We start from the raw sequence: 8,477 nt of genomic DNA on the forward strand, positions 1-8,477 counted from the left end.
AACACAATGACGACTAAAGCCTGTTTTGCTCTTTTTGACACCAGAAGACTTTTTGTTGTGAATGGTAAAAAATACTCCTTTGAAGATACTTACTCAGATATACCACCAACAGGTTTTGTTGACTTATTTAATACTTTAAGGACGGATGTAACATGTGCTGCAACTAGAGCAGGTTTCATTATGTTTGGATGTCCGACTGAGTTTACTATAAACGATATGAGCTATAATACAAAACTTATATCTGGTTTTTACTACCAACAGTTTCCCAGAAAAGGGTGCATACAATGGAATGGTCTGTTCATTGACTTAAGTTACAGACCTATTTTATATATTGTTTCAAACTTAGGTCAAAGTGCTATCGAATGTCGACAGAAACTACTATACCAAAAGATGTACTCATCGCGTAATAAACAAACTTTCTCTGCTGGTTGCCTATTGTTCATTCGAATGCAGAGTTTTCAGCTTTTAGTAAACTCAAACACTTTAGCCAACATAAACTAACCTTAGTTTGAGCACGAAACTTGTTTCCTGTAAAACTTTTATGTCCTATGTATTTGTCAATGAACGGCAGAAAGTTTACGAATTGGAGATGCAACTGGTGAAAGTATTGATTGCAAAGAACAACTCAACAACAAATAGCTCAAGAACAACAAATGCAACAATGGAACATCAAATCAGATAAAAAAAAATATATTTTTATTTTTTTTTTTTTTTTTTATAAAATGTAATACGAATATGTTTCAGATTTTTATGACTTCCCAAGCTTCAGTAAATATGTGTCATTTCGAGACTATAACAAAGCAGTCGAGATTTGAAACGTTTAGTCATTTATTCGACTCTGCCCAGAATGTTAGTTATGAAGAATGGGATGTTGTGTCTTTAACAACCAAGAGCAAGACAATAGTTTGAACAAGAATGTAGACAGAAACTTAAGAAATAAAAGTGTACAAATGGTTGGCTATGAAGATGTTAGAATGCTTGGGATATCTTATTGTTCCAAACTTGAGATTTTCAGATCGTATAAAGTTCTATACACCTCTCCAAACTTCTATTCTATCTTCACTGGATTATAAATAGAACAAGTAGAATGGAAAGAAAATGTTATAGAAGCGGTTAGACCATGTCAAAGAAATTATATGCATGGAAACGAAAGAGTCCTATGAGTATATCTTATGTTTGGTTATCAAACATCTTACAACATCCAAGTGCTAAAAATGAAACTGCTCTCATTATAAATTGGAAAACAAGGACTGTAAGAACATTTCTTTACAAAGATATCTTATGCAAACTGTTAGAGGGCTATTCGAACCAATTGACAAACTTAGAAAACATCTGCGGTAAATTTAACTCTTCAATAAGAGAATTGAAACTTATAGTTTGAATGAACTTCAAGTATAGATACAACAAAGTTTAAATCAGATGCTTTGAAAGGTCTATAACAGACAAAGTTGGAGTTGTTGAAGAAAGTATAAGCCCAAAGAGTTTGTGAAGCAAATGTTGGCACAAATTCATTATGGTTTCAACAATACGTTGCCGATGAAGTTGAAAGTTCTGACAGAAGATATGTAGTTGTCAAACGTCAGATTCTCATATGCAGATACAGAATATTTTGACGACTTAGCAGAAACTTTGACATCTACTTTTACAACGCACTTGTTCTCATATTTATGACATAGATATTTAAAGTTCAATCCACAGACAAATTCCACATACCGAAGAGAGACAACATTGTTGAGAAGCAAACAAGAGTTGTATATGAACTGTTTATAGATGAAACGACTTTTGTGTTTAGATGAAAGGTCATGTATACGATTGATGTAATAAACAGTATTGTCAAGATATGGTTATATGCAGCGTTAAACGACATTCTTGGGCAAATGTCAAAAAGTCTTTTAGATTGTTAGAATGGCGTATATAAAGAAAAATTTTTTGATTAAATTTTAAAAAAAATATTTTTTTATCCGATAGAAAAGATTGACGAAATATATTTATGTCAAACCATACTACCCCAGGAACTAAAGAAGAGAAAAGAGGAAGAAGGATGGGGAGAAGAGAGAAAAAAGAGGACGGAGGGAAAGAAGAAGAAAAAGAAAAGAAGAGGGAAAGAAGAAGAAAAGAAAAAAGAGGGAAAGAGGAAAAAGAAAAGAGGAAGGAGAGAGACGAAGGGGAAAAAAGACGAAAGAAGAGAAGGAAAGAAAAGAGAAGAAGAAAAAGAGTGGAAAGAAAAAGAAGGAGAGAGGAATGGAAAAGAGAGAAAGGAGAGAGGAAAGAGAGAGAAGGAAGGGAGAAGGAGCGGGAGGAGAATGAAGAAGAAGAGGGAGGAGAAGAAGAGAAAATAAGGGCAAGGAAAAAAAAGAAGAAGAGAAAAGGAAAAAAGGAGAAAGAAAGAAGAAAGGAGAGAGAAAAAGGAGAGAAAAAAAGAGAGAGAGAGGAAAGAAAGAAGGAGAGAAAGAGAGAGAGGAAGAAGAGAAACAGGAGAAACAAAAAAAAGGGAGGAGGGAGAAGAAAAGAAGAAATGGAAGAGAGATGAGAGGGAAAGAGAACTAAGAATAGGAGAAGAGAGAAAAGGAGAAGGAGGAGGAAAAGGAGAAAAAGGAAGAGGAAAGAGGGGGAGAAGAAGAAGAAGAGAGAGGAAAAAAAGAGAAAAAGAAGGAAGGGAGAAGGAAGGGGATAATTAATAAGAGTGAAGAAAGAAAGAAGAAAAGAAAGGAGAGAAAGGAAAAAGGAGGAAAAAGGGGAAAGAGGAAAGGAGAAGTAAAAAAAAGAGAAGCAAGAAGAGAGAGAGGAAAAAAGAGAGAAAGAAAAGAAAGAAGAGAAGGAAGGAGAAAAAAAGAAGGTAAACTGATAGAGATGAATAGAAAAAATATGAAAAGGAGGAAGATGAAGAAGAAAGGAAAAGAGATGAAGTATAGAAAGATAAGGAAAAAGACGGAAGAAAGGACGAGAAGAGGCGGACAGAAAGAGAGAGAAAAAAAGGGAGGCGGGAAATGAAAGAAACGAGAGAAACAAAAAAGGGAGAGAGAAAAAAGAAGAGAAGAAGAAAAGAAGAGAGAGGCAGAAAAGGGAAAGGATGGAAAAGAAGGATGGAAGAGGGGAAAAAGAGAAGTAAGAAGAAAAGAAATGTGAGGAGAAAAAAGAAGAAAGGAGAGCAAAGGAAAGGAAGAGGGAGAGAAAGAAAGGTAAAAAAGGCGAGGAGAAGAAAGAAAAGGGGGAGAAAAAGAGAAAAGAGAAAAGAAAAGAGAAAGGGAAAGAGAAAAGAAAAAGATGAGAAAAAAGAAGAAAAGAGGGAGAAAAGAAGAGGAAGGCAGGAGAGAGAGGAAAGGAAAAGGAAAGAATGAAAAATAAGAGTAAGAGGAAAGAAGAAAAAGAAAAGGGAAAAAAGGAAAGGAAGAAAAAAAGAAAACAGAAAGAGGGAGAGAAGGGATAAGAGAGAGATAAAGGGGAGAGGATCCGAGAAAAAGAAGAAGAGAAACTAGAGAAATAAAGAAAAGAGAAAAAGAAAAAGGAGAAAATAAACGGAGCAAGAGAGGAGAAGAGAAAGAAAGATAGTAAAAGAAGAGAGGGAGGAAAGAAAGGAGGGAAAGAGAAAAGAAGAAGGAAAGAAAGAGGAGAAAGATAGTGAGAGAGAAAAAGGAAGAGAGAGGAAAGAAGAAGTAGAGAATGACCAAAACAGAAGGAAAAGAATGAAACAATAAGTGGAAGAAAGCGAATAAAAGGAGGGTGAGGATAGGGAAGAAGAAAGATGGAAGGAATAAAAAGAGAAAAAAGGAAACAGAAAGAAAACGAGAAGTAAAGAGAAGAAAAAGGAGAGAAAAAGAGAATGGAAGAAAAAAAGGAGAAATGAGAGTAAGGAAGACGGAGAGAAGGCATAGAGGAAAGAGAAGAGAAGAGTGAAAAAAAAAAAAGTAAGAAGAAAAAAAGAGAAGGAAGAAAAAAAAGAAAGGGAAAGAAAAGGAGGAGAATGATGATGAGAAGAAGGAAGGAAAAAGTAGGAGTGTAAAGCGGGAGAGATGAAAAGAGAAGAAGAAGATTAAAAATAGAGAAAAAGTCAATAGAAAAGATAAGAGATAAAAGAAATAGAAAACTATGGAAAGGTAGAAGGATACAGAAAAAGAAGAAAAAAGAGTGAAAATTTATCGAAGAAAGTATATAATGAGGATGAGAAGAATGAAGATAAAAGAAGGAAAAGGAAGAGGAAAAGAAAAAAAAGAGGAAAAAAAAGAGAATGAGATTGAATGAAAGAAATAAAATAAAATAGATGAAATGAATTTGTAAGAAATTTAAGAAAATAGGACTAAAAATAGAATAAGAAGAGGAATTATAGAGGAGAAGAGAAGGATAGAAGAAACCGATAAAGGATAAAAGTTAAGAAAGAGAGTAAAAGGGAAGTAAATAAAAGAGGAGAAGATGAAAAAGTAAAAGAGAAAGGAGAAAGAAAGATGAAATGAATGGGAAGAGAAGAAAAAGAAGAAAGAGTGAATCATGTGATATAAAGAGAATTAATGAAGAGAAGAATGGGGGAGATAATGAGTAAAAGAAAAAGAAAAAAGAGAGAGTGAGAGTTGGAAGAAAAATGTAATATAACAAATAAGAAGAAATAGAAATAAGATGAGAGGATAAAAGGAAATAAATAAGTGAAAGAAAGGAATGTATAAAGAGAGAGAAAAGTGAAAGAAAGAAGAATAAAAAGAAATGAGTAGTATAGAGGAGAGGGAAGAAAAGAAAACAAAAAAGATGGATACAGAGGAAGCGTAGTGGATTAAATATATGATAGGAAATTCAACATATAGAGTAAGAGGTGAAGATAATGGTGAGAAAAATTAAAGATGAGGAGAAACCTTAGAGAGGAGAACCAAAGGAAAAGAGAAAGGAGAAGGGAAAAAGGAGAAGGAAAAAAAGATGAAGGAAGAGATGAGGTGAGAAAAGAGAAGGATGAAGAGCAGTAAAATACAAAGATAAAAATTATAAAGAAGGGGATAACAAAATAGAAGATATAAAAAGCCAGTGATAAGAGCAATAGAAGTGATAGAAAAAGAAATAGAGAATAAGAATATAGAGAAAAAACAAAAGATTGAGGGACGAACAGGAGAGAAGAAAAAAAAAGGAAGGAAAGGGAAAATTGGAAATAGGAGATATAAGAAAAGAAAAAGAAATTCTATAAAAAAGAAAGTAAGGTAAATATGGAAAGAGATAAAAAATCAAAAAACGAGCAGTAGAGAGAGAAAAGTAAGAAAAGGAGAAAAAAAGCGAAAAGAGAAAGGAAAGTAAGAGAAGAGCCCCCCGGAAATTCAGAAGAGGGAAATAAAGAATGGATAGATAAAAACAGATATAGAAGAAAAGGAGAGGAGAAGGGGCAGGGTAGATAATAGAGGAAGAGCCGGGAAAAAAGGGGGAAGAAGAGAAGAAACAGTAAATAAAAAAATGGAAAAATAGTATATGAAAAAAGAAATGGAAAGAGGAAGAGTGAAAGAAAGGAACAAAAGACGACGATATAGTATAATGAGAAGAGAGAGGGAAGTAAGATGAAAGAATAATAAGAAGTAAGAGTTAAAGTAAAAAGAAAGAAAAAGAGGTTAATAAGGATGAAAAAATAAAAGATAAGAAGAAAGAGAGAAATGAATTGAAAAAACAAAAAAAAAAGAGGATTGAAACGAAGAAGTACAGAAGAAGAAGAAGAGAAGAACCAGACAGAGATAAGAAGAGAAAGGAAGAAGTAATTTGTAATAGAAGACATAAAATGTAAATAGGTGGAAGATAAAAGGAGATAAGAAACGGAGAAAAAATAAAATAATGTAAAATAAAGAGTAATGAAAATAAACAAGAAGAAAGGAAGAGTGAAGAGGAGTAAGATTGAAGGTATAAAGAGAGATGGAGAGAAAGAAAAAGTTGAAACAGGATGAAGACGGAGAGAGAATGAAATATCTAATTAAATAAGATTAGAAAGGGAGGATATGATACAAAATAACGAGGAGTAACAGGGTTAAAAAAAGAAAGAAGAAAAGAGAAAAAAGTAAGATGAAAAATAAAAAGAATAAAAAGAAATATAGTGAAGAGAAATTAGAAGAAAAGAGAGTATAGAGTAAAAAATAGATAAACAGATAAAAATGATTTTTGAATAGTGATTAAAGATAGAGGGAAGAATAAAAAAGAGAGAGAAAGAAATAAGAAAGAAAGTAAGAATTGATAAGAGGTAAAATAGGAGGGAAATAGAATTGGTAGAGAAGAGAGAAGAGATAGGAGAAAGAGAAGACAGGTGAAGAAAAAAGAAAAAATGATTGAATTAATAATAAGGGATTAAAAAGAAAATGTGAATAAGGTAATGGGATAGTGGAAGGTAGAAAGGTAAAAAAGAAAAAAAATAGAAGATAAAAGAATAAAAAAATATTATAGTAACAAGAGAGAGAGAAAGGTATGAGAGAAAGATATGTGGTAATATAAAGAGGGATAAAAAAAAAAGAAAAAGAAAGGGAAAAAGGATAGATAAAGCAAGAAAAAATAGAGAAGTAAGAAGAATATAGTTAAGAAGCATAAATAGGAAAAAGAGTATGAAGAGGGTGAGAGGGGAAGAGAAGAAAGAAAAAAGAGAGAGTAATAGTGAAGGCAGAGAACAGGAAAGAAAAGAAGGTGAGGAGTAAGAAGGAAAGAGAGTATAAACAGATGAAAGGACTTATTGGAAAAGAAATAGATGAATCTTAAAAAGAAAAATAATGGATAATTGAGAGAAAGGGTATAATTGGTAAGAGAGTAGAAAAAGGATGATATAATTGATGAGAATGTTAATTAAGAAGGGGATAGAAAGAAAAGAAGATAGGTAAGAAAAGAAAGAAGAAGGGCGAAAAAAAGAGAAGTAAGAAGAGAGTGAACATGAAAGAGACAGAAGATAAAAAATGGATATAAAAAATAAAGAAGAAAGGTAGAGAAGAAATAAAGGTAAAAGGGGAGAAGATGAGAGATGAAAAAAAAAAAGATTGATATGCAAAGATAAAGGCAAGTAGAAGGAAGGACAGAGCAGAAGTGAAACGAGATGGAATATAAAAAAAGATAAAAGGAAGTAATGAAAAAAAAGTGAAAGGTAGATGAAGAGAAGGAAGAAAGAGAAGAGCAAAGGAGAGAAAGGAGAAAATGAAAATGATAAGTAGATTTAAGTAAAAAGATGTGGAAATAGAAAAAGGTAAATGAAATAAGTGAGAAAGTAGTTGAAAAAATATAAGAAAGATATTAGAAATAGAAGCAGAATATAAATGAAAATGGTGAAGAAGAAAGTAGGAAAAATAAAGAAATAAGGATAAAAACAAAGGAGATGAGGATAGAATAATAGGAATGATAAAGGAAAATTGAAAACGTAAAATAAGTCACAAGAATAATTCAAAGAAAATGCGAAGATAATTATGAAAAATGATCAGGAGATAAGAGTAAAAAAAAAGGATAAATGAATAAGGGGAAAAGAGAGAAGGATGATTGAAGAAATCAGAGGAATTGAAGATGTTATGGGAGGAGGAAAGAGAAAAGAGAAAAAGATGAAGAGATGAAGTAGGAGAGGAATGAAAATAAAGGAAAAGAAATGAATGGGAATATGAAGAAGAAGTGAAAGTATAAGAATGCACGAGAGAGAGTGAATATAGACGAGAAAGAGGTTCAGTGGAGAGAATAAAAAGAAAGGAGAGAAATGGATATAAAATACAAAAAAGAGGAAGATGAAAAGAAAAGGAAAGAAGAGAAGAACGGTAAGAATAGGTAAAGAAAAAAAGGAGAAAGAAAGGAATAGAATAGAAAAAAAAAGAAGGGCGAATTGAAGAAATAGTAAGTAAGAAAACAGAGAAATAAAGAAATGGATAAAGCGAGAGAAACAGGCATGGATAAAAAGAAAGTAACTCAGAGAGGATAAAATTAAGGAGACTGACGAGGGTAAAGGGATATAGAGAAGACGAAAATAAAGATGACGGAATAGAAGAAGAATAAAAAGAAAGAGAATGTAAAAGGGATGGATATGAAAAGGAAAATAGGATAAGAAAATATAAAAAATGAGGTGGATTAATAAAGGTTAAAAACTATAAAGAAAGAGAGAAAGACTATATAAAGGTAAAGATATGAGAATAAAGTAAATGAAAGAAAGAGATAAGGGGAGAGAAAAAAGAAGAAAGAATGGAGAATGGGAGGAGGGAAGGTAAGAAATATAAAAAAAGAAGAAAAGGAAAGAGTGATAAAATAAGAAATGTAATAAAGCCTAAGATTAAAAGAAAAGAGAAGTAAATGGAAATAAAATAAGGAAAAAAAAGAAGCCGAAGAAGAGTATAAAGTAGTAATAAAAAAAGGTAATTATAAGGAGTGTAGGTAAAGGAGAGTAGAACAAGAGAGAGTGAAAAAAAGAAAGGAAGATGAAAGATAGAAAGGATGTTTGAAAATAAGGTAATAAAGGAAGGAATTAATATTTGATTGTAAGTAAGAGAAGAAGATTTTATTGTTAAGGTAGAAAAATG

The 8,477-nt window shown here is 31.9% G+C and overlaps 1 annotated feature.

The window, feature by feature from the left end:
* The first annotated feature begins 1,113 nt into the window (after positions 1–1,113).
* Positions 1,114–1,182: a mobile genetic element.
* Positions 1,183–8,477: the final 7,295 nt, after the last annotated feature.

Source organism: Trichomonas vaginalis, chromosome VI, assembly GCF_026262505.1.
Source record: "Trichomonas vaginalis G3 chromosome VI, whole genome shotgun sequence".
In the NCBI taxonomy this organism is placed as follows: domain Eukaryota; phylum Parabasalia; order Trichomonadida; family Trichomonadidae; genus Trichomonas; species Trichomonas vaginalis.